The 27,869-nt window shown below is 38.4% G+C and overlaps 1 protein-coding gene and 1 long non-coding RNA gene across 9 annotated transcripts in view; one reads left to right on the top strand and one right to left on the bottom strand.

The window, feature by feature from the left end:
• The window catches only part of LOC148423249 (uncharacterized), a 110,498-nt gene extending 84,914 nt beyond the window's left edge, over positions 1–25,584 (bottom strand). Inside the window, exon 1 of the long non-coding RNA XR_015865574.1 lies at positions 24,134–25,584. This is a non-coding gene — a long non-coding RNA (uncharacterized LOC148423249). The remainder of the gene's footprint in view (positions 1–24,133) is intronic.
• The window catches only part of LOC148423248 (transcription activator GLI2.L-like), a 144,722-nt gene that overhangs the window by 58,697 nt on the left and 58,156 nt on the right, over positions 1–27,869 (top strand). For 4 of the 8 annotated variants that reach the window (XM_088414564.1, XM_088414563.1, XM_088414561.1 and 1 more), the window contains exon 2: positions 27,241–27,291. The exons of the other annotated variants lie outside the window; for them this stretch is intronic. The gene's annotated coding sequence lies outside the window, so the exon portion shown is untranslated. The remainder of the gene's footprint in view (positions 1–27,240; positions 27,292–27,869) is intronic. 8 annotated transcript variants of the gene reach the window in all.

Below are 27,869 nucleotides of genomic sequence, written 5' to 3'. Positions count from 1 at the left end.
TCCTAATGTTGAACATCCAAACTATTAAATATAATCCCCCAAAATTCAGAATTTGAACTTTAAGTATACTTTTTTCTCACTTTTTGAAATTTTGTGATATTTTACAAAATTCGAAAAATTATTGTTTTTTCACTTTAATGACTACAGGTGTTTGTCCGATTCAGGCCGATGTAGCATTTAACCGTTCATCTTGACCCTGCCTATGACCTCAGGTTGTCATTTACCCACAATGCATCTGTTTTGCATAAGTAATAGCCCCCTAAAACTCGCGAAAAATCTGATTTTTGATGTTTCCTCTTGTGATATCTCCATTTGCGTCTGACATATACTTATTGTTTCAATTTTAGGTGTTTCCCATCATGGGTTAGATTGCCAAGAACACCCCCGCACCAACAATTTATAGTTTTTCCCATTTTTTTACCCATAATTCCTCAGTTAATTGTTCTCGCCAAAACATTGTAACCTTCTGTCTTTGCCATTCTTCATTCGATTCCCACCGTTCCAACTTTATATGATTCCATTCATCCCCGCCAATTCATTGGTGTATTCGTTTACCTCTTACCAGAATTCAAAGTTGCACCACAATTCCACACACTGTACCTTTAATGAACCAATTCATTTTCAATGAGGTCATTCATTGTGTGGGCGTTTGGTCTTTGGTGACTACTGTTGAGGTAGTCAAAGTACTCCATTTCCCATGGGGTCGTCAAGCGGCCATCTTGGACACTTGAACACATACACTGAGACTCAATTTCCCATCAACCCTCAGGGGCGGCCATCTTGGATATCTGATCAGACATCTCATGAGCGCTCAGCCCAACTTCCACCCAGGATGGCGGCCATCTTGGTTAACTCAGTACAATAAAAACAACACTCTCCTAATGTTGAACATCCAAACTATTAAATATAATCCCCCCAAATTCAGAATTTGAACTTTAAGTGTACTTTTTTATTACTTTTGGAAATTTTGTGATATTTTACAAAATTATAAAAATTGTTGTTTTTTTTATTTAATGACTACAGGTGTTTGTCCGATTCAGTCCGACTCAGCATTTAACCGTTCACCTTGACCCTGCCTATGACCTCAGAGTTTCATTTACCCACAATGCATCTGTTTTGCATAAGTAATAGCCCCCTAAAACTCGCGAAAAATCAGATTTTTGATGTTTCCGCTTGTGATATCTCCATTTGCGTCCGACCTATACTTATCGTTCCAACTTTAGGTGTTTCCCATTATGGGTTAGATTGCAAGGAACACCCTCGCACCAACAATTTCAAGTTTTTCCCATTTTTTACCCATAATTCCTCAGTTAATTATTCTTGCCAAAACATTGTAACCTTCTGTCTTCGCCTTTCTTTATCCGATTCCGTCCGTTCAAACTTTATTTGATTCCATTTATCCTCACCAATTCATTGGTGTATTCATTTACCTCTTACCAGGAATCAAAATTTACCCACAATTCCACACACTGTACCTTTAATGAACCAATTCATTTTCAATGAGGTCATTCATTGTGTGGGCCTTTGGCCTTCGTGGACTACTGTTTAGGTCGACAAAGCACTCTTTTTCCCATGGGATCGTCATGTGGCCATCTTGGACACTTGACTACATACACCGAGACTCCATCTCCCATCAGCCCTCAGGGGCGGCCATCTTGGATATCTGATCAGACATCTCATTCAGTTTTTCCCTTCTATCTTTCCCAGTCTTCATCCGATTCCGACCGTTACAACTTTAATTGATTCCCCCGTTATCCGCCATTCCATTTTTACCCACAATTCAAAAATTACCCACAATTCCTTTTTTTCAGTTTTTCCTTTCTATCTTTGCCATTCTTCATCCGATTCTGACCGTTCCAACTTTAATCAATTCTCCCGATGCCCGCCACTCCATTTTTACCCACAGTTCAAAAATTACCCATAATTCCACTTTTTTAGTTTTTCCCTTCTATCTTTGCCATTCTTCATCCGATTGCGACCGTTCCAACTTTAATCAATTCCCCCAATTCTTGCCATTACATGGTGGTATCTATTTTCCTCTTCCCTGAATTCAAAAATTACCCACAATTCCACTTTTTCAGTTTTTCCCTTCTATCTTCACCATTTTTCATCCGATTCTTACCGTTCCAACTTTAATCAACTCCCCCAATGCCCGCCATTCTATTTTTACCCATATTTCAAAAATTACCCACAATTCCACTTTTTTAGTTTTTCCCTTATACAATTGCCATTCTTCATCCGATTGCAACCGTTCCAAGTTTAATTGATTCATCCAATTCCCCCCATTCAATGGTGGTTTGAATTTTCCTCTTTCCAGAGTTCAAAAATTACCCACAATTCCACTTTTTCAGTTTATCACTTCTATCTTTGTCATTCTTCATCCGATTCGGACCGTTCCAACTTTAATCAATTCGCCCAATGCCCGCCACTCCATTTTTTTACCTACAATTAAAATATTACCCACAATTCCACTTTTTCAGTTTTTCCCCTCTATCTTTGCTATTCTTCATCCGATTCCAACCGTTCCAACTTTAATCGATTCCCCCAATTCCCACCATTCCACATCATTCAACACCTTTGCTTTCAGAGGTTACACCTTCACACGCAATTTCTTCAGAAATTGCAAATATTCTAGTTATTATTATTATTCTTATTCTGCCTGTTTTTCGACGGATTTCAGCTCATTCCCAGTTTATCCGATTCACACCGTTCCAATTTCACATTATTCCAGTTAAGCGCCCGAAGGGCGTTTCCATTTTTGGAATTCCAAGTATTCACAGTTTTCCCAGAATTCCCGGTTTTCCACCCCAAAAAGTCCCATTGACTTACATTGGGTCATTTTTTGTTTCATTATTACAGCTCTCCCTTTTCATATTTTCAATATTTAACTTATTCATCTCGTTATAGGGATCCTTCCTATCATTCCAGTAATTAATACATTCTAATATTTTCCCATAATTCCATATTTTTCATCCTTCAAATATTCATAATTCATTTCCAATGGGAGGGCTTCCCATTCATTCCCAATGGGAGATTAAACATTTTACATTTTGAGCTTTCCTATTTCATATTCATAACATTTATCTCATACATTTCGCCTTATGGCTCATTCCCACCATTGTAACAGTTAATAATTATTAATATTTTCCCATAATTCAATATTTTTCATTTATAACAATTCATAATTCATTCCCAGTGGTGGATTTAACATTTTTTACTTGAAGCTTCTCCACTTCACACTCACATTAATCAGTTAATACATTCCCCAATATCAATACTACTCATATTCACACCTTCCAGTAATTCATAACTATTTTCATATTTTTACCCATAATTCCTCATTCCCATTTTCCTCATCCAAAACTTTGTAACCTTCTATCTTGGCCATTCCTGCTCCGATTCCCACCGTTCCAACTTTAATGGATTCCCCCAATTCCCACCATTTCATTTGTGTATCCCCTTTCCTCTTCCCATGATTCAAAAATTACCCACAATTCCACTTTATCAGTTTTTCCCCTCTATCTTTTCCATTCTTTATCCGATTCTGACCATTCCAACTTTAATCAATTCCCCCAATGCCCGCCACTCCATTTTTACCCACAATTCAAAAATTACCCATAATTCCACTTTTTCAGTTTTTCCCTTCTATCTTTGCCATTCTTCATCCGATTCTGACCGTTCCAACTTTCATCAATTCCCCCGATGCCCGCCACTCCATTTTTACCCACAATTCAAAAATTACCCATAATTCCACTTTTTCAGTTTTTCCCTTCTATCTTTGCCATTCTTCATCCAATTGCGACCGTTCCAACTTGAATCAATTCCCCCAATTCCCGCCATTACATGGTGGTATCTATTTTCTTCTTACCTGAATTAAAAAATTACCCACAATTCCACTTTTTCAGTTTTTCCCTTCTATCTTTTCCATTCTTCATCCGATTGTGACCGTTCCAACATTAATCAATTCCCCTGATGCCCGCCACTCCATTTTTACCCACAATTCAAAAATTACCCATAATTCCACTTTTTCAGTTTTTCCCTTCTATCTTTGCCATTCTTCATCCGATTCTGACCGTTCCAACTTTAATCAATTCCCCCAATGCCCGCCACTCCATTTTTACCCACAATTAAAAAATTACCCATAATTCCACTTTTTCAGTTTTTCCCTTCTATCTTCACCATTCTTCATCCGATTTTTACCGTTCTAACTTTAATCCATTCTCCCAATGCCCGCCACTCCATTTTTACTCACAATTCAAAAATTTCCCACAATTCCACTTTTTCAGTTTTTCCCTTCTACCTTTGCCATTCTTCATCCGATTGCGACCGTTCCAAGTTTAATCGATTCATCCAATTCCCCCCATTCAATGGTAGTTTGAATTTTCTTCTTTCCAGAGTTCAAAAATTACCCACAATTCCACTTTTTTAGTTTATCACTTCTATCTTTGTCATTCTTCATCCGATTCGGACCGTTCCAACTTTAATCAATTCCCCCAATTCCCACCATTCCACATCATTCAACACCTTTGCCTTCAGAGGTTACACCTTCACACGCAATTTCTTCAGAAATTGCAAATATTCTAGTTGTGTGAAGGTGGAACCTTCACACATATGTTATTGTGCTCGGCCATTTTCTTTATTATTGTGTGAAGGTGGAACCTTCACACATATGTTATTGTGCTCGGCCATTTTCTTTATTATTATTATTATTATTATTATTCTTATTCTGCCTGTTTTTCGACGGGTTTCAGCTCATTCCCAGTTTATCCGATTCACACCGTTCCAATTTCACATTATTCCAGTAAAGCGCCCGAAGGGCGTTTCCATTTTTGGAATTCCAAGTATTCACAGTTTTCCCAGAATTCCCGGTTTTCCACCCCAAAAAGTCCCATTGACTAACATTGGGTCATATTTTGTTTCATTATTACAGCTCTCCCTTTTCATATTTTCAATATTTAACTTATTCATCTCGTTATAGGGATCCTTCCTATCATTCCAGTAATTAATACATTCCAATATTTTCCCATAATTCCATATTTTTCATCCTTCAAATATTCATAATTCATTTCCAATGGGAGGGCTTCCCATTCAGTCCCAATGGGAGATTAAACATTTCACATTTTGAGCTTTCCTATTTCATATTCATAACATTTAACTCATACATTTCGCCTGTTGGCTCATTCCCACTATTGTAACAATTAATAATTTTCAATATTTTCCCATAATTACATATTTTTCATGTATAACAATTCATAATTCATTCCCAGTGGCGGACTTAACATTTTTTATTTAAAGCTTCTCCACTTCACACTCACATTAATCAGTTAATACATTCCCCAATTTGAATACTACTCATATTCACACCTTCCAGTAATTCATAACTATTTTCATATTTTTACCCATAATTCCTCATTCCCATTTTCCTCATCCAAAACTTTGTAACCTTCTATCTTGGCCATTCCTGCTCCGATTCCCACCGTTCCAACTTTAATGGATTCCCCCAATTCCCACCATTTCATTTGTGTATCCCCTTTCCTCTTCCCATGATTCAAAAATTACCCACAATTCCACTTTATCAGTTTTTCCCCTCTATCTTTTCCATTCTTTATCCGATTCTGACCATTCCAACTTTAATCAATTCCCCCAATGCCCGCCACTCCATTTTTACCCACAATTCAAAAATTACCCATAATTCCACTTTTTCAGTTTTTCCCTTCTATCTTTGCCATTCTTCATCCGATTCTGACCGTTCCAACTTTCATCAATTCCCCCGATGCCCGCCACTCCATTTTTACCCACAATTCAAAAATTACCCATAATTCCACTTTTTCAGTTTTTCCCTTCTATCTTTGCCATTCTTCATCCAATTGCGACCGTTCCAACTTGAATCAATTCCCCCAATTCCCGCCATTACATGGTGGTATCTATTTTCTTCTTACCTGAATTAAAAAATTACCCACAATTCCACTTTTTCAGTTTTTCCCTTCTATCTTTTCCATTCTTCATCCGATTGTGACCGTTCCAACATTAATCAATTCCCCTGATGCCCGCCACTCCATTTTTACCCACAATTCAAAAATTACCCATAATTCCACTTTTTCAGTTTTTCCCTTCTATCTTTGCCATTCTTCATCCGATTCTGACCGTTCCAACTTTCATCAATTCCCCCGATGCCCGCCACTCCATTTTTACCCACAATTCAAAAATTACCCATAATTCCACTTTTTCAGTTTTTCCCTTCTATCTTTGCCATTCTTCATCCGATTCTGACCGTTCCAACTTTAATCAATTCCCCCAATGCCCGCCACTCCATTTTTACCCACAATTCAAAAATTACCCATAATTCCACTTTTTCAGTTTTTCCCTTCTATCTTCACCATTCTTCATCCGATTTTTACCGTTCTAACTTTAATCCATTCTCCCAATGCCCGCCACTCCATTTTTACTCACAATTCAAAAATTTCCCACAATTCCACTTTTTCAGTTTTTCCCTTCTACCTTTGCCATTCTTCATCCGATTGCGACCGTTCCAAGTTTAATCGATTCATCCAATTCCCCCCATTCAATGGTAGTTTGAATTTTCTTCCTTCCAGAGTTCAAAAATTACCCACAATTCCACTTTTTTAGTTTATCACTTCTATCTTTGTCATTCTTCATCCGATTCGGACCGTTCCAACTTTAATCAATTCCCCCAATTCCCACCATTCCACATCATTCAACACCTTTGCCTTCAGAGGTTACACCTTCACACGCAATTTCTTCAGAAATTGCAAATATTCTAGTTATTATTATTATTCTTATTCTGCCTGTTTTTCGACGGATTTCAGCTCATTCCCAGTTTATCCGATTCACACCGTTCCAATTTCACATTATTCCAGTTAAGCGCCCGAAGGGCGTTTCCATTTTTGGAATTCCAAGTATTCACAGTTTTCCCAGAATTCCCGGTTTTCCACCCCAAAAAGGCCCATTGACTTACATTGGGTCATTTTTTGTTTCATTATTACAGCTCTCCCTTTTCATATTTTCTATATTTAACTTATTCATCTCGTTATAGGGATCCTTCCTATCATTCCAGTAATTAATACATTCCAATATTTTCCCATAATTCCATATTTTTCATCCTTCAAATATTCATAATTCATTTCCAATGGGAGGGCTTCCCATTCATTCCCAATGGGAGATTAAACATTTTACATTTTGAGCTTTCCTATTTCATATTCATAACATTTATCTCATACATTTCGCCTTATGGCTCATTCCCACCATTGTAACAGTTAATAATTATTAATATTTTCCCATAATTCTATATTTTTCATTTATAACAATTCATAATTCATTCCCAGTGGTGGATTTAACATTTTTTACTTGAAGCTTCTCCACTTCACACTCACATTAATCAGTTAATACATTCCCCAATATCAATACTACTCATATTCACACCTTCCAGTAATTCATAACTATTTTCATATTTTTACCCATAATTCCTCATTCCCATTTTCCTCATCCAAAACTTTGTAACCTTCTATCTTGGCCATTCCTGCTCCGATTCCCACCGTTCCAACTTTAATGGATTCCCCCAATTCCCACCATTTCATTTGTGTATCCCCTTTCCTCTTCCCATGATTCAAAAATTACCCACAATTCCACTTTATCAGTTTTTCCCCTCTATCTTTTCCATTCTTTATCCGATTCTGACCATTCCAACTTTAATCAATTCCCCCAATGCCCGCCACTCCATTTTTACCCACAATTCAAAAATTACCCATAATTCCACTTTTTCAGTTTTTCCCTTCTATCTTTGCCATTCTTCATCCGATTCTGACCGTTCCAACTTTCATCAATTCCCCTGATGCCCGCCACTCCATTTTTACCCACAATTCAAAAATTACCCATAATTCCACTTTTTCAGTTTTTCCCTTCTATCTTTGCCATTCTTCATCCGATTCTGACCGTTCCAACTTTCATCAATTCCCCCGATGCCCGCCACTCCATTTTTACCCACAATTCAAAAATTACCCATAATTCCACTTTTTCAGTTTTTCCCTTCTATCTTTTCCATTCTTCATCCGATTCTGACCGTTCCAACTTTAATCAATTCCCCCAATGCCCGCCACTCCATTTTTACCCACAATTCAAAAATTACCCATAATTCCACTTTTTCAGTTTTTCCCTTCTATCTTCACCATTCTTCATCCGATTTTTACCGTTCTAACTTTAATCCATTCTCCCAATGCCCGCCACTCCATTTTTACTCACATTTCAAAAATTTCCCACAATTCCACTTTTTCAGTTTTTCCCTTCTACCTTTGCCATTCTTCATCCGATTGCGACCGTTCCAAGTTTAATCGATTCATCCAATTCCCCCCATTCAATGGTAGTTTGAATTTTCTTCTTTCCAGAGTTCAAAAATTACCCACAATTCCACTTTTTCAGTTTATCACTTCTATCTTTGTCATTCTTCATCCGATTCGGACCGTTCCAACTTTAATCAATTCCCCCAATTCCCACCATTCCACATCATTCAACACCTTTGCCTTCAGAGGTTACACCTTCACACGCAATTTCTTCAGAAATTGCAAATATTCTAGTTGTGTGAAGGTGGAACCTTCACACATATGTTATTGTGTTCGGCCATTTTCTTTATTATTGTGTGAAGGTGGAACCTTCACACATATGTTATTGTGTTCGGCCATTTTCTTTATTATTATTATTATTATTATTCTTATTCTGCCTGTTTTTCGACGGGTTTCAGCTCATTCCCAGTTTATCCGATTCACACCGTTCCAATTTCACATTATTCCAGTAAAGCGCCCGAAGGGCGTTTCCATTTTTGGAATTCCAAGTATTCACAGTTTTCCCAGAATTCCCGGTTTTCCACCCCAAAAAGTCCCATTGACTAACATTGGGTCATATTTTGTTTCATTATTACAGCTCTCCCTTTTCATATTTTCAATATTTAACTTATTCATCTCGTTATAGGGATCCTTCCTATCATTCCAGTAATTAATACATTCCAATATTTTCCCATAATTCCATATTTTTCATCCTTCAAATATTCATAATTCATTTCCAATGGGAGGGCTTCCCATTCATTCCCAATGGGAGATTAAACATTTCACATTTTGAGCTTTCCTATTTCATATTCATAACATTTAACTCATACATTTCGCCTGTTGGCTCATTCCCACTATTGTAACAATTAATAATTTTCAATATTTTCCCATAATTACATATTTTTCATGTATAACAATTCATAATTCATTCCCAGTGGCGGACTTAACATTTTTTATTTAAAGCTTCTCCACTTCACACTCACATTAATCAGTTAATACATTCCCCAATTTGAATACTACTCATATTCACACCTTCCAGTAATTCATAACTATTTTCATATTTTTACCCATAATTCCTCATTCCCATTTTCCTCATCCAAAACTTTGTAACCTTCTATCTTGGCCATTCCTGCTCCGATTCCCACCGTTCCAACTTTAATGGATTCCCCCAATTCCCACCATTTCATTTGTGTATCCCCTTTCCTCTTCCCATGATTCAAAAATTACCCACAATTCCACTTTATCAGTTTTTCCCCTCTATCTTTTCCATTCTTTATCCGATTCTGACCATTCCAACTTTAATCAATTCCCCCAATGCCCGCCACTCCATTTTTACCCACAATTCAAAAATTACCCATAATTCCACTTTTTCAGTTTTTCCCTTCTATCTTTGCCATTCTTCATCCGATTCTGACCGTTCCAACTTTCATCAATTCCCCCGATGCCCGCCACTCCATTTTTACCCACAATTCAAAAATTACCCATAATTCCACTTTTTCAGTTTTTCCCTTCTATCTTTGCCATTCTTCATCCAATTGCGACCGTTCCAACTTGAATCAATTCCCCCAATTCCCGCCATTACATGGTGGTATCTATTTTCTTCTTACCTGAATTAAAAAATTACCCACAATTCCACTTTTTCAGTTTTTCCCTTCTATCTTTTCCATTCTTCATCCGATTGTGACCGTTCCAACATTAATCAATTCCCCTGATGCCCGCCACTCCATTTTTACCCACAATTCAAAAATTACCCATAATTCCACTTTTTCAGTTTTTCCCTTCTATCTTTGCCATTCTTCATCCGATTCTGACCGTTCCAACTTTCATCAATTCCCCCGATGCCCGCCACTCCATTTTTACCCACAATTCAAAAATTACCCATAATTCCACTTTTTCAGTTTTTCCCTTCTATCTTTGCCATTCTTCATCCGATTCTGACCGTTCCAACTTTAATCAATTCCCCCAATGCCCGCCACTCCATTTTTACCCACAATTCAAAAATTACCCATAATTCCACTTTTTCAGTTTTTCCCTTCTATCTTCACCATTCTTCATCCGATTTTTACCGTTCTAACTTTAATCCATTCTCCCAATGCCCGCCACTCCATTTTTACTCACAATTCAAAAATTTCCCACAATTCCACTTTTTCAGTTTTTCCCTTCTACCTTTGCCATTCTTCATCCGATTGCGACCGTTCCAAGTTTAATCGATTCATCCAATTCCCCCCATTCAATGGTAGTTTGAATTTTCTTCTTTCCAGAGTTCAAAATTTACCCACAATTCCACTTTTTTAGTTTATCACTTCTATCTTTGTCATTCTTCATCCGATTCGGACCGTTCCAACTTTTATCAATTCCCCCAATTCCCACCATTCCACATCATTCAACACCTTTGCCTTCAGAGGTTACACCTTCACACGCAATTTCTTCAGAAATTGCAAATATTCTAGTTATTATTATTATTATTATTCTACTTCTGCCTGTTTTTCGACGGGTTTCAGCTCATTCCCAGTTTATCCGATTCACACCGTTCCAATTTCACATTATTCCAGTAAAGCGCCCGAAGGGCGTTTCCATTTTTGGAATTCCAAGTATTCACAGTTTTCCCAGAATTCCCGGTTTTCCACCCCAAAAAGTCCCATTGACTAACATTGGGTCATATTTTGTTTCATTATTACAGCTCTCCCTTTTCATATTTTCAATATTTAACTTATTCATCTCGTTATAGGGATCCTTCCTATCATTCCAGTAATTAATACATTCCAATATTTTCCCATAATTCCATATTTTTCATCCTTCAAATATTCATAATTCATTTCCAATGGGAGGGCTTCCCATTCATTCCCAATGGGAGATTAAACATTTCACATTTTGAGCTTTCCTATTTCATATTCATAACATTTAACTCATACATTTCGCCTGTTGGCTCATTCCCACTATTGTAACAATTAATAATTTTCAATATTTTCCCATAATTACATATTTTTCATGTATAACAATTCATAATTAATTCCCAGTGGCGGACTTAACATTTTTTATTTAAAGCTTCTCCACTTCACACTCACATTAATCAGTTAATACATTCCCCAATTTGAATACTACTCATATTCACACCTTCCAGTAATTCATAACTATTTTCATATTTTTACCCATAATTCCTCATTCCCATTTTCCTCATCCAAAACTTTGTAACCTTCTATCTTGGCCATTCCTGCTCCGATTCTCACCGTTCCAACTTTAATGGATTCCCCCAATTCCCACCATTTCATTTGTGTATCCCCTTTCCTCTTCCCATGATTCAAAAATTACCCACAATTCCACTTTATCAGTTTTTCCCCTCTATCTTTTCCATTCTTTATCCGATTCTGACCATTCCAACTTTAATCAATTCCCCCAATGCCCGCCACTCCATTTTTACCCACAATTCAAAAATTACCCATAATTCCACTTTTTCAGTTTTTCCCTTCTATCTTTGCCATTTTTCATCCGATTCTGACCGTTCCAACTTTCATCAATTCCCCCGATGCCCGCCACTCCATTTTTACCCACAATTCAAAAATTACCCATAATTCCACTTTTTCAGTTTTTCCCTTCTATCTTTGCCATTCTTCATCCAATTGCGACCGTTCCAACTTGAATCAATTCCCCCAATTCCCGCCATTACATGGTGGTATCTATTTTCTTCTTACCTGAATTAAAAAATTACCCACAATTCCACTTTTTCAGTTTTTCCCTTCTATCTTTTCCATTCTTCATCCGATTGTGACCGTTCCAACATTAATCAATTCCCCTGATGCCCGCCACTCCATTTTTACCCACAATTCAAAAATTACCCATAATTCCACTTTTTCAGTTTTTCCCTTCTATCTTTGCCATTCTTCATCCGATTCTGACCGTTCCAACTTTAATCAATTCCCCCAATGCCCGCCACTCCATTTTTACCCACTATTCAAAAATTACCCATAATTCCACTTTTTCAGTTTTTCCCTTCTATCTTCACCATTCTTCATCCGATTTTTACCGTTCTAACTTTAATCCATTCTCCCAATGCCCGCCACTCCATTTTTACTCACAATTCAAAAATTTCCCACAATTCCACTTTTTCAGTTTTTCCCTTCTACCTTTGCCATTCTTCATCCGATTGCGACCGTTCCAAGTTTAATCGATTCATCCAATTCCCCCCATTCAATGGTAGTTTGAATTTTCTTCTTTCCAGAGTTCAAAAATTACCCACAATTCCACTTTTTTAGTTTATCACTTCTATCTTTGTCATTCTTCATCCGATTCGGACCGTTCCAACTTTAATCAATTCCCCCAATTCCCACCATTCCACATCATTCAACACCTTTGCCTTCAGAGGTTACACCTTCACACGCAATTTCTTCAGAAATTGCAAATATTCTAGTTATTATTATTATTCTTATTCTGCCTGTTTTTCGACGGGTTTCAGCTCATTCCCAGTTTATCCGATTCACACCGTTCCAATTTCACATTATTCCAGTAAAGCGCCCGAAGGGCGTTTCCATTTTTGGAATTCCAAGTATTCACAGTTTTCCCAGAATTCCCGGTTTTCCACCCCAAAAAGTCCCATTGACTAACATTGGGTCATATTTTGTTTCATTATTACAGCTCTCCCTTTTCATATTTTCAATATTTAACTTATTCATCTCGTTATAGGGATCCTTCCTATCATTCCAGTAATTAATACATTCCAATATTTTCCCATAATTCCATATTTTTCATCCTTCAAATATTCATAATTCATTTCCAATGGGAGGGCTTCCCATTCATTCCCAATGGGAGATTAAACATTTCACATTTTGAGCTTTCCTATTTCATATTCATAACATTTAACTCATACATTTCGCCTGTTGGCTCATTCCCACTATTGTAACAATTAATAATTTTCAATATTTTCCCATAATTACATATTTTTCATGTATAACAATTCATAATTCATTCCCAGTGGCGGACTTAACATTTTTTATTTAAAGCTTCTCCACTTCACACTCACATTAATCAGTTAATACATTCCCCAATTTGAATACTACTCATATTCACACCTTCCAGTAATTCATAACTATTTTCATATTTTTACCCATAATTCCTCATTCCCATTTTCCTCATCCAAAACTTTGTAACCTTCTATCTTGGCCATTCCTGCTCCGATTCCCACCGTTCCAACTTTAATGGATTCCCCCAATTCCCACCATTTCATTTGTGTATCCCCTTTCCTCTTCCCATGATTCAAAAATTACCCACAATTCCACTTTATCAGTTTTTCCCCTCTATCTTTTCCATTCTTTATCCGATTCTGACCATTCCAACTTTAATCAATTCCCCCAATGCCCGCCACTCCATTTTTACCCACAATTCAAAAATTACCCATAATTCCACTTTTTCAGTTTTTCCCTTCTATCTTTGCCATTCTTCATCCGATTCTGACCGTTCCAACTTTCATCAATTCCCCCGATGCCCGCCACTCCATTTTTACCCACAATTCAAAAATTACCCATAATTCCACTTTTTCAGTTTTTCCCTTCTATCTTTGCCATTCTTCATCCAATTGCGACCGTTCCAACTTGAATCAATTCCCCCAATTCCCGCCATTACATGGTGGTATCTATTTTCTTCTTACCTGAATTAAAAAATTACCCACAATTCCACTTTTTCAGTTTTTCCCTTCTATCTTTTCCATTCTTCATCCGATTGTGACCGTTCCAACATTAATCAATTCCCCTGATGCCCGCCACTCCATTTTTACCCACAATTCAAAAATTACCCATAATTCCACTTTTTCAGTTTTTCCCTTCTATCTTTGCCATTCTTCATCCGATTCTGACCGTTCCAACTTTCATCAATTCCCCCGATGCCCGCCACTCCATTTTTACCCACAATTCAAAAATTACCCATAATTCCACTTTTTCAGTTTTTCCCTTCTATCTTTGCCATTCTTCATCCAATTGCGACCGTTCCAACTTGAATCAATTCCCCCAATTCCCGCCTTTACATGGTGGTGTCTATTTTCTTCTTACCTGAATTAAAAAATTACCCACAATTCCACTTTTTCAGTTTTTCCCTTCTATCTTTTCCATTCTTCATCCGATTGTGACCGTTCCAACATTAATCAATTCCCCTGATGCCCGCTACTCCATTTTTACCCACAATTCAAAAATTACCCATAATTCCACTTTTTCAGTTTTTCCCTTCTATCTTTGCCATTCTTCATCCGATTCTGACCGTTCCAACTTTCATCAATTCCCCCGATGCCCGCCACTCCATTTTTACCCACAATTCAAAAATTACCCATAATTCCACTTTTTCAGTTTTCCCCTTCTATCTTTGCCATTCTTCATCCAATTGCGACCGTTCCAACTTGAATCAATTCCCCCAATTCCCGCCATTACATGATGGTATCTATTTTCTTTTTACCTGAATTAAAAAATTACCCACAATTCCACTTTTTCAGTTTTTCCCTTCTATCTTTTCCATTCTTCATCCGATTGTGACCGTTCCAACATTAATCAATTCCCCTGATGCCCGCCACTCCATTTTTACCCACAATTCAAAAATTACCCATAATTCCACTTTTTCAGTTTTTCCCTTCTATCTTTGCCATTCTTCATCCGATTCTGACCGTTCCAACTTTCATCAATTCCCCCGATGCCCGCCACTCCATTTTTACCCACAATTCAAAAATTACCCATAATTCCACTTTTTCAGTTTTTCCCTTCTATCTTTGCCATTCTTCATCCGATTCTGACCGTTCCAACTTTAATCAATTCCCCCAATGCCCGCCACTCCATTTTTACCCACAATTCAAAAATTACCCATAATTCCACTTTTTCAGTTTTTCCCTTCTATCTTCACCATTCTTCATCCGATTTTTACCGTTCTAACTTTAATCCATTCTCCCAATGCCCGCCACTCCATTTTTACTCACAATTCAAAAATTTCCCACAATTCCACTTTTTCAGTTTTTCCCTTCTACCTTTGCCATTCTTCATCCGATTGCGACCGTTCCAAGTTTAATCGATTCATCCAATTCCCCCCATTCAATGGTAGTTTGTATTTTCTTCTTTCCAGAGTTCAAAAATTACCCACAATTCCACTTTTTCAGTTTATCACTTCTATCTTTGTCATTCTTCATCCGATTCGGACCGTTCCAACTTTAATCAATTCCCCCAATTCCCACCATTCCACATCATTCAACACCTTTGCCTTCGGAGGTTACACCTTCACACGCAATTTCTTCAGAAATTGCAAATATTCTAGTTGTGTGAAGGTGGAACCTTCACACATATGTTATTGTGCTCGGCCATTTTCTTTATTATTATTATTATTATTATTATTATTCTACTTCTGCCTGTTTTTCGACGGATTTCAGCTCATTCCCAGTTTATCCGATTTACACCGTTCCAATTTCACATTATTCCAGTTAAGCGCCCGAAGGGCGTTTCCATTTTTGGAATTCCAAGTATTCACAGTTTTCCCAGAATTCCCGGTTTTCCACCCCAAAAAGGCCCATTGACTTACATTGGGTCATTTTTTGTTTCATTATTACAGCTTTCCCTTTTCATATTTTCAATATTTAACTCATTCAACTCGTTTTAGGGATCCTTCCCATCATTCCAGTAATTGATACATTCCAATATTTTCCCATAATTCCATATTTTTCATCCTTCAAATATTCATAATTCATTTCCAATGGGAGGGCTTCCCATTCATTCTCAATGGGAGATTAAACATTTTACATTTTGAGCTTTCCTATTTCATATTCATAACATTTAACTCATACATTTCGCCTTATGGCTCATTCCCACCATTGTAACAGTTAATAATTATTAATATTTTCCCATAATTCAATATTTTTCATGTATAACAATTCATAATTCATTTCCAGTGGTGGATTTAACATTATTTACTTGAAGCTTCTCTACTTCACACTCACATTAATCAGTTAATACATTCCCCAATATCAATACTACTCATATTCACACCTTCCAGTAATTCATAACTATTTTCATATTTTTACCCATAATTCCTCATTCCCATTTTCCTCACCAAACTTTGTAACCTTCTATCTTGGCCATTCCTGCTCCGATTCCCACCGTTCCAACTTTAATCGATTCCCCCGATGCCCGCCATTTCATTCGTGTATCCATTTACCTCTTCCCAAAAATTAAAAATTTTCCCACAATTCCACACACTGTACCTTTAATGAACCAATTCATTTTCAATGAGGTCATTCATTGTGTGGGCGTTCGGCCTTCAGTGGCTACTGTTTAGGTAGACAAAGTACTCCATTTCCCATGGGGTCGTCAAGCGGCCATCTTGGACACTTGCCCACATACACTAAGACTCCATTTCCCATCAACCCTCAGGGGCGGCCATCTTGGATATCTGTTCAGACAGCTCATGAGCGCTCAGCCCAACTTCCACCCAGTATGGCGGCCATCTTGGTTTACTCAGAACAATAAAAACAACGCTCTCCTAATGTTGAACATCCAAACTATTAAATATAATCCCCCAAAATTCAGAATTTGAACTTTAAGTATACTTTTTTCTCACTTTTTGAAATTTTGTGATATTTTACAAAATTCGAAAAATTATTGTTTTTTTCACTTTAATGACTACAGGTGTTTGTCCGATTCAGGCCGATGTAGCATTTAACCGTTCATCTTGACCCTGCCTATGACCTCAGGTTGTCATTTACCCACAATGCATCTGTTTTGCATAAGTAATAGCCCCCTAAAACTCGCGAAAAATCAGATTTTTGATGTTTCCTCTTGTGATATCTCCATTTGCGTCCGACATATACTTATTGTTTCAATTTTAGGTGTTTCCCATCATGGGTTAGATTGCCAAGAACACCCCCGCACCAACAATTTATAGTTTTTCCCATTTTTTTACCCATAATTCCTCAGTTAATTGTTCTCGCCAAAACATTGTAACCTTCTGTCTTTGCCATTCTTCATTCGATTCCCACCGTTCCAACTTTATATGATTCCATTCATCCCCGCCAATTCATTGGTGTATTCGTTTACCTCTTACCAGAATTCAAAGTTGCGCCACAATTCCACACACTGTACCTTTAATGAACCAATTCATTTTCAATGAGGTCATTCATTGTGTGGGCGTTTGGTCTTTGGTGACTACTGTTGAGGTAGTCAAAGTACTCCATTTCCCATGGGGTCGTCAAGCGGCCATCTTGGACACTTGAACACATACACTGAGACTCAATTTCCCATCAACCCTCAGGGGCGGCCATCTTGGATATCTGATCAGACATCTCATGAGCGCTCAGCCCAACTTCCACCCAGGATGGCGGCCATCTTGGTTAACTCAGTACAATAAAAACAACACTCTCCTAATGTTGAACATCCAAACTATTAAATATAATCCCCCCAAATTCAGAATTTGAACTTTAAGTGTACTTTTTTATTACTTTTTGAAATTTTGTGATATTTTACAAAATTATAAAAATTGTTGTTTTTTTTATTTAATGACTACAGGTGTTTGTCCGATTCAGTCCGACTCAGCATTTAACCGTTCACCTTGACCCTGCCTATGACCTCAGAGTGTCATTTACCCACAATGCATCTGTTTTGCATAAGTAATAGCCCCCTAAAACTCGCGAAAAATCAGATTTTTGATGTTTCCGCTTGTGATATCTCCATTTGCGTCCGACCTATACTTATCTTTCCAACTTTAGGTGTTTCCCATAATGGGTAAGATTGCAAGGAACACCCTCGCACCAACAATTTATAGTTTTTCCCATTTTTTTACCCATAATTCCTCAGTTAATTGTTCTCGCCAAAACATTGTAACCTTCTGTCTTTGCCATTCTTCATCCGATTCCCACCGTTCCAACTTTATATGATTCCATTCATCCCCGCCAATTCATTGGTGTATTCGTTTACCTCTTACCAGAATTCAAAGTTGCACCACAATTCCACACACTGTACCTTTAATGAACCAATTCATTTTCAATGAGGTCATTCATTGTGTGGGCGTTAGGCCTTTGGTGACTAAAGATTAAACATTTCACATTTTGAGCTTTCCTATTTCATATTCATAACATTTAACTCATACATTTCGCCTGTTGGCTCATTCCCACTATTGTAACAATTAATAATTTTCAATATTTTCCCATAATTACATATTTTTCATGTATAACAACTCATAATTCATTCCCAGTGGCGGACTTAACATTTTTTATTTAAAGCTTCTCCACTTCACACTCACATTAATCAGTTAATACATTCCCCAATTTGAATACTACTCATATTCACACCTTCCAGTAATTCATAACTATTTTCATATTTTTACCCATAATTCCTCATTCCCATTTTCCTCATCCAAAACTTTGTAACCTTCTATCTTGGCCATTCCTGCTCCGATTCCCACCGTTCCAACTTTAATGGATTCCCCCAATTCCCACCATTTCATTTGTGTATCCCCTTTCCTCTTCCCATGATTCAAAAATTACCCACAATTCCACTTTATCAGTTTTTCCCCTCTATCTTTTCCATTCTTTATCCGATTCTGACCATTCCAACTTTAATCAATTCCCCCAATGCCCGCCACTCCATTTTTACCCACAATTCAAAAATTACCCATAATTCCACTTTTTCAGTTTTTCCCTTCTATCTTTGCCATTCTTCATCCGATTCTGACCGTTCCAACTTTCATCAATTCCCCCGATGCCCGCCACTCCATTTTTACCCACAATTCAAAAATTACCCATAATTCCACTTTTTCAGTTTTTCCCTTCTATCTTTGCCATTCTTCATCCAATTGCGACCGTTCCAACTTGAATCAATTCCCCCAATTCCCGCCATTACATGGTGGTATCTATTTTCTTCTTACCTGAATTAAAAAATTACCCACAATTCCACTTTTTCAGTTTTTCCCTTCTATCTTTTCCATTCTTCATCCGATTGTGACCGTTCCAACATTAATCAATTCCCCTGATGCCCGCCACTCCATTTTTACCCACAATTCAAAAATTACCCATAATTCCACTTTTTCAGTTTTTCCCTTCTATCTTTGCCATTCTTCATCCGATTCTGACCGTTCCAACTTTCATCAATTCCCCCGATGCCCGCCACTCCATTTTTACCCACAATTCAAAAATTACCCATAATTCCACTTTTTCAGTTTTTCCCTTCTATCTTTGCCATTCTTCATCCGATTCTGACCGTTCCAACTTTAATCAATTCCCCCAATTCCCACCATTCCACATCATTCAACACCTTTGCCTTCAGAGGTTACACCTTCACACGCAATTTCTTCAGAAATTGCAAATATTCTAGTTATTATTATTATTCTTATTCTGCCTGTTTTTCGACGGATTTCAGCTCATTCCCAGTTTATCCGATTTACACCGTTCCAATTTCACATTATTCCAGTTAAGCGCCCGAAGGGCGTTTCCATTTTTGGAATTCCAAGTATTCACAGTTTTCCCAGAATTCCCGGTTTTCCACCCCAAAAAGGCCCATTGACTTACATTGGGTCATTTTTTGTTTCATTATTACAGCTTTCCCTTTTCATATTTTCAATATTTAACTCATTCAACTCGTTTTAGGGATCCTTCCCATCATTCCAGTAATTGATACATTCCAATATTTTCCCATAATTCCATATATTTCATCCTTCAAATATTCATAATTCATTTCCAATGGGAGGGCTTCCCATTCATTCCCAATGGGAGATTAAACAATTTACATTTTGAGCTTTCCTATTTCATATTCATAACATTTAACTCATACATTTCGCCTTATGGCTCATTCCCACCATTGTAACAGTTAATAATTATTAATATTTTCCCATAATTCAATATTTTTCATGTATAACAATTCATAATTCATTTCCAGTGGTGGATTTAACATTATTTACTTGAAGCTTCTCTACTTCACACTCACATTAATCAGTTAATACATTCCCCAATATCAATACTACTCATATTCACACCTTCCAGTAATTCATAACTATTTTCATATTTTTACCCATAATTCCTCATTCCCATTTTCCTCACCAAACTTTGTAACCTTCTATCTTGGCCATTCCTGCTCCGATTCCCACCGTTCCAACTTTAGTGGATTCCCCCAATTCCCACCATTTCATTTGTGTATCCCCTTTCCTCTTCCCATGATTCAAAAATTACCCACAATTCCACTTTTTCAGTTTTTCCCCTCTATCTTTGCCATTCTTCATCCGATTCTGACCATTCCAACTTTAATCAATTCCCCCAATGCCCGCCACTCCATTTTTACCCACAATTCAAAAATTACCCATAATTCCACTTTTTCAGTTTTTCTCTTCTATCTTTGCCATTCTTCATCCGATTCTGACCGTTCCAACTTTCATCAAATCCCCCGATGCCCGCCACTCCATTTTTACCCACAATTTAAAAATTACCCATAATTCCACTTTTTCAGTTTTTCCCTTCTATCTTTGCCATTCTTCATCCAATTCTGACCGTTCCAACTTTAATCAATTCCCCTGATGCCCGCCACTCCATTTTTACCCACAATTCAAAAATTACCCATAATTCCACTTTTTCAGTTTTTCCCTTCTATCTTTGCCATTCTTCATCCGATTCTGACCGTTCCAACTTTCATCAATTCCCCCGATGCCCGCCACTCCATTTTTACCCACAATTCAAAAATTACCCATAATTCCACTTTTTCAGTTTTTCCCTTCTATCTTTGCCGTTCTTCATCCGATTGCGACCGTTCCAACTTTAAACAATTCCCCCAATTCCCGCCATTCCATGATGTATCTATTTTCTTCTTACGTAATTTCAAAAATTACCCATAATTCCACTTTTTCAGTTTTTCCCTTCTATCTTTGCCATTCTTCATCCGATTCTGACCCTTCCAACTTTCATGAATTCCCCCGATGCCCGCCACTCCATTTTTACCCACAATTCAAAAATTACCCATAATTCCACTTTTTCAGTTTTTCCCTTCTATCTTTGCCGTTCTTCATCCGATTGCGACCGTTCCAACTTTAAACAATTCCCCCAATTCCCGCCATTCCATGATGTATCTATTTTCTTCTTACGTAATTTCAAAAATTACCCATAATTCCACTTTTTCAGTTTTTCCCTTCTATCTTTGCCATTCTTCATCCGATTCTGACCGTTCCAACTTTCATCAATTCCCCCGATGCCCGCCACTCCATTTTTACCCACAATTCAAAAATTACCCATAATTCCACTTTTTCAGTTTTTCCCTTCTATCTTTGCCGTTCTTCATCCGATTGCGACCGTTCCAACTTTAAACAATTCCCCCAATTCCCGCCATTCCATGATGTATCTATTTTCTTCTTACGTAATTTCAAAAATTACGCACAATTCCACTTTTTCAGTTTTTCCCTTCTATCTTCACCATTCTTCATCCGATTTTTACCGTTCCAACTTTAATCCATTCTCCCAATGCCCGCCACTCCATTTTTACTCACAATTCAAAAATTTCCCACAATTCCACTTTTTCAGTTTTTCCCTTCTACCTTTGCCATTCTTCATCCGATTGCGACCGTTCCAAGTTTAATCGATTCATCCAATTCCCCCCATTCAATGGTAGTTTGAATTTTCTTATTTCCAGACTTCAAAAATTACCCACAATTCCACTTATTCAGTTTATCACTTCTATGTTTGTCATTCTTCATCCGATTCGGACCGTTCCAACTTTAATCAATTCCCCCAATTCCCACCATTCCACATCATTCAACACCTTTGCCTTCAGAGGTTACACCTTCACACGCAATTTCTTCAGAAATTGCAAATATTCTAGTTACTAAGATGTTGTGCTACAACTTTCTCAAGAATTTTCACAATAAACGGAAGATGTGACACTTCTATAATTAGAGAGATTTACAGGATCTAGGTGAGGTTTCTTAAGTAAGGGTTGAAAGACGGCCATGATTGACGACGAAGTGATTGAAGGCTGATGAAAAATCCTAGGCAGTTAAGGGTTAAATGAGTGCACTCTGTGGTCCATGGCGTGCAGTTTCACAATCAAATGAGGTTGAGAACAGTAAAATGATCAGAAATATGCATGTGACAAATCTCAGTGACAGACAATTGCAAACCAACATATAATATAAGGGCCAGAGTGTGTCCCTTCCAATGTGTCAGGCCAGACACAAAACTGTTTAAGAATAAGAGTCGATGAGGCTCAGAAAGTCTGGAATTCACAGCAAACAAGAATATTGAAAACCCCAACAATTAAAAAAACAAACATAGTTTACTGTTAGACCTGCCACAAAGTCCACAAAGTCGTTTATAAAATCCCTATTTATTCGAGGTGAACTGTAAGCAACAGTGCAAAATATGGGTGTATTGTAGTGGCGTATACAGTGGAAACCTGGTGACATATACAATGGACCCCTGAGTTACAACGTCCCTGCATTATGTTTCTTCACTTTATGACGTGGACTTTTTTTGTCATCTTAGGACATCAAAAACTTCTCTTCTCAAACATGGGGGTCAGTGTGCGTGCGTGACTGTGAGTCGCTCCACGCTCATACATCACTACATGCATCACTGCCTATGTCACTTCAATACTGGTCTGCTATTCAATGGCGTCAAGACTCCTAAAATACAGGTCTGCCATTGGTCGGCGGCACTGAGTCACTAAGATGCTGGTCTGCTATTGGTCGATGTCATGGTGTCAAGATGACAACACGTTAAAGATTTGTTCTATGGATGCAGAGTGGCACATCCAGACTGTTTCCTTAATAAAGTGCATTGTCACTTATAAAGCAAATAAAATTAAGTTGCGCACTGTGAAAATCATTGACCCATCCATTATCTGTAGCCACTTATGCTCACTGGGGTCGCTGGCTTGCTGGTGCCTATCCCAACTGTCTATGGGTAGTAGGCAGGGGACACACCGGACTGGTAGGCGGGGGACACACTGGACTGGTTGCCAGCCAATCATAGGGCAGAATGACGAACAACCATTCATGCACCCAATCACACCTAAGGACAATTTAGAGTGTCCAATACACCTGCAGAGCATGTTTTTGGAATGTGGAAATAAGTCGAAGAAAACCTACACAGGCTCTGGGAGAACATGCAAAATCCGCACAGGTCAGCACGAGCTCTGAACTGTGAGGCGGACGTGCTAACCACTTTCTCTTTCAGCTGTGCTGTGCAAATCAAATAACCAAATAAAAACACATACATATGCCAAGGACATAAAAAAAATGTAAATCTGCCAATAAATAAAGTTGAAGTACTCAATTCCTTTCAAAATCGACTCTCCTTATTTGCGCAACAGTGTAATAACTGATAACATAAATAAAATGATAATAATAGTATAATAAAATATAAAAATGATTTTAGATTTTCATATTATGGCCTTTGGGACGTGTGGAAGTTGTCTACAACAAGTTTAATAATGCCTAATGTGAATGTTATATTTAATCTTAAATTTAGGGAAAGGACATTTCTGTTTGGTTTAACCTGAATAATCAACTAATATTGATGGTGCTATTTGCACGTTAAAGGCACCCAAGCACAGATAAATTAAAACAATCAAATAATGCTGGAAAAATCCCCACATCTTTGCCTGGTATGGGCTACCCCTGCTAAATGGGGTTTCTTACCTTGGTAGAAGACAAGACCAACGACAATAAAGATCTTTGTCAGAAAAAAAACCAATTGCTAATGACATTAGCATTATGTTTATTAGCATTGCTCGCTAAAGTTAGCCACATTGCAAAAGTATCCATGCTAGCTAGCGAATAACCATCGTTATAACAGCGGCAGTGTTGAGCTATCTTACCTTTGAGCTTTCTGAGATTCGACTGAGTTCTTGAAGGCAACCATCCCATGACGTTTTGGCTTCCCCAATGCACACGAAGAACTCCTTCAAGTAAGGCCATGGGTGAGCATGAATGGCTGCTTTAGCCTCTTGAGCCTGTGCTTATTCGGCTTATTTGTCCGTGTCTTATTTGACACTAGCTTCTAGCAAAGGCTACCAATTGCTATCTTCTCTGCCCTCAGGGTTATGTGGTGCTGACAGTTAGTTGTAGGACGTCTCTGTTTTTTAAATTTAGCGGCAGCCAGGCTGATTGGTCAAACACGGTTTACGTAGTATGCGCAAAGTTCTCGAAAGAAAAGTAACAAGGTGTGGCGAGACGAAGAAACCACACGTTGCTGTGCTAGTGGAGATCTTTACTCTTCGCATGCCATCACAAAACTGATACAACAAAGTCCAAAACAGCAAAGACAAAGCCAACAGGTTCAAAGCATCAAAGGATCATAGAGACATGCCTACTGGGTGAGAGACATGGTCCTAGTGTCCGCCACACAGCTCCCCCCCGAACACCCAGAAAGGTATAACGGAAAACCCCACAGGGTATTCACCAGTCTGACACCCTGAGACTCAGTCCGGTCCTGGGCGGTGTATGTGACACCAGGGCCCCAGGTGCGACAGGAGTAAGGGTGAGACGCTCAGCGTGAAAACCATGAGGTAGCGTTGGCAAAGGGATGTTCTGAAGTTCCGCAGGAGCCGGAGTGGCAGTGCTGACCCGCATGCTGGCAGGCACAGTGGCTTCCGAGGGACGGCCGGTCACGGCTGCGTCCCAGTCAGTGCCTGGGCATGAACCTGCTGCGGTACCAACACCAGCTGACCCGCTCCGATGTATACTCGGACCATACCTGCGGGCATGGTGAATCGGAGGGGCGGCTGAATGATGGTGGCTGGAGGTCTACTGCTGAGGCCGGACGGACATCGGTAGTAGATGAGGCTGCCCGGCTGGAAGATCCCGGTCGACGGCCAGGGACTCCGAAATTGGACTGCACAGCCGTTCTCACCGGTGCCCGTACCAGCCTGTTGCTGGCTGGCTCGATCCCTGGTGCGCCAAGGGACTGGGCGACGGGTGAGAGGACCCTTGTCGGGGTGCTGGCTGGCTGACGTGGTACCAGCTTGCTGCATTACCTGACGTATAGTAGGCTGGTGGAGGAATGTCACGATGTGGGACGTCTGCGGTGATTCCTCGCTGAAACATTCTGACGTCCGGGGTCACCCATGTGGCGAGACTACATCTCCAACAGCCTGACTAAACTTTCTAACGTCTGGGATAATAATATGGCAAGATGACCCATCCGGGGTCACCCATTCTAACGTCCGGGGCCACCAATGTGGCGAAGGCGAAGAAACCACACGTTGCTGTGCTAGTGGAGATCTTTACTCTTCGCATGCCATCACAAAACTGATACAACAAAGTCCAAAACAGCAAAGACAAAGCCAACAGGTTCAAAGCATCAAGGATCATAGAGACATGCCTACTGGGTGAGAGACATGGTCCTAGTGTCCGCCACACAGGCCTTTTATTGTGAATTGTTAAAAAAAGTAAAATAAAATAAAAAGTAACGAGACATTTTTTTTTTAAATGTAGCAAGTAAAAAGTAGGATATTGGTGTTTTAAATGTAAGGAGTAAAGTAAAAAGTTGTCATGAAAAAATACTTCTAATAGTACAAAGTACAGGCAAAATGTACTGAAGTACAGTAACAAAGTATTTGTACTTCGTTACTTCCCATCACTGGTAGGTACTAAAGTTAATCATGAGAGATATTTTGTGTTGTCCTGCAATTGTAGCTTTCTGGTACATATATGAACATGACGAAAATTTTTCTGTTGTTTTTACCTGCTGAGATTCAAGTTTGAGTGTGACGCAGCACATATAAGTTGAATGACAAATGTTCCACCAAGCTTGAGTCAGCAGTGCGCAAAATGGCACCAGTGACAGATGCAACCTCAATGTCAGCTGTTATAGTCTGTAATGTATTTACTTTATTAAATCTTATACAACAACAACTGTAAAGATTATCGTCAATAACATTGATTTCCAATACCTCATGTTTGATAATTAAAGTGATTGATGTCACAAATGTTAGGTTGATTGCACCATTGGCCGAATACAAATAGCACAGTGAGTGACTTACATAACAACTTTTAATCTAGATGTTTTAGTCACACAGAAATTTAAGTTAGATTTGCTCACATCTTAGCAATTTGTTTTTGACAGTTAAATGCTTATGCTTTTTGTGGGTACTGATTTGGGAAGGCCATTCTGAGCATGCTATTGTTGATGTTCAGTAGACAGCACAAAACAAAGATGCATACGGTAAATTACAGTTTCTAAATTACAATGTTCCAACGTGTTATTGGGTCGGTGATTGGTTGTCTGATAATTTAAACTCACTTATCAGTGATCAGTTAAAGCTACCTATTAAGCTGCACTTTGTATAGCTTACTGATAGTGAAAATACTGCAATTTTCCAAATATGACTTCAGGTTTTTACATTTGATATGTATAGCACAACTGAAAGGATCAATTCAAAGCTAGCTAAAGCTGTTATTCACTTATTCACTATCAGCAACCCTCTTGTGAAGGGTTTGGCCTGCGAAAGGAGTATTCTGTTGTCACATACAACATCTGAGACAGGGTTCTTTCGGCCATGACCAAATCACTCCTTTATCAAGCAAAAGGTCAATCAAACCTTATCCATGGATGTGGTGAATTTAATTCAAAGGTAAATTATAATGGCTGCCTTGACTAATTCATTCCCTAAGAGTGCTTAGGGAGTTTTCAATATTTGGCGTATCTGCAGCTCTTTGGATATACATAAAGCTATCTTGCAAAACTGAACCCTGCCTTCTTTTCATTACTATTATCCAGATACAATTTACTTGTAATTAAATTAATTATCTGAAATAACGAAAAAAAAAAAAAAAAAGTTGTGACGTAGTCCATTGTGCACATAATTACGCTTTACTCTTTGAGTAGATGCCCAAATGATAAAGGCACAAAAGTATGTAAAAACAAGGCTATATTTTGGCATTTGGATATTGTTTTGATAACCTGCATACTTGTCACCTCCAGAAACCTGAGTGGAGATTTCTGCAGGTGGCTGACATTTGCTGTTCATCTCAGGTTTGTGCCAATCCAGCAGACTGTAGCAGCAGCTAGCGATGCACCGTGTGTGAGGGTGTGTGTGCGTGTGTGTGTGTTTGTTGCCAAGAAAGAGAGTATACCAGCATGCAAATCACACTGACAGAAAGATAGGCAGGAAAAAAATAAGAAGCCTGGATATCTTCACAATGAAAGGACCTCTTTTTATCTTTGTTTTCATTCCTTTCAGTGTTGTGAAAGGGGAGTTGTTGAACAGTAGAAGAGGAGGAACGCATGAAATTGAACGAACCTCTAAGAAAACACACAGCAATTTTTTAACAAATGTCAGGCACAGGTGGCAGAAATGAAGAGAGTAGAGAGGAAAACAGTTGAGTGGATATCCCCTATGAATAATTCAATGTTAGAAAGAGGTTAAGATTTGTAAACTACTTGGAAGTGAGACTGGCCTTTTCGAACCAATAATTTTGGAGGGGGGTGGGGTGGCAACCACTTAGGGAAGTAACTACATTGGCTGACAGGGACAAAAGCACTGCATCCGGCAGAACACTACAAACAGGAACAAGCCCAGAAAAACAAAACAACTGCAAACAAAAAAATGC

The sequence above is a fragment of the Hippichthys cyanospilos genome, chromosome 5, assembly GCF_059441005.1.
Source record: "Hippichthys cyanospilos isolate Australia breed blue-spotted pipefish chromosome 5, RoL_Hcya_1.0, whole genome shotgun sequence".
In the NCBI taxonomy this organism is placed as follows: domain Eukaryota; kingdom Metazoa; phylum Chordata; class Actinopteri; order Syngnathiformes; family Syngnathidae; genus Hippichthys; species Hippichthys cyanospilos.
This window is presented reverse-complemented; position numbering and strand designations above follow the sequence as displayed.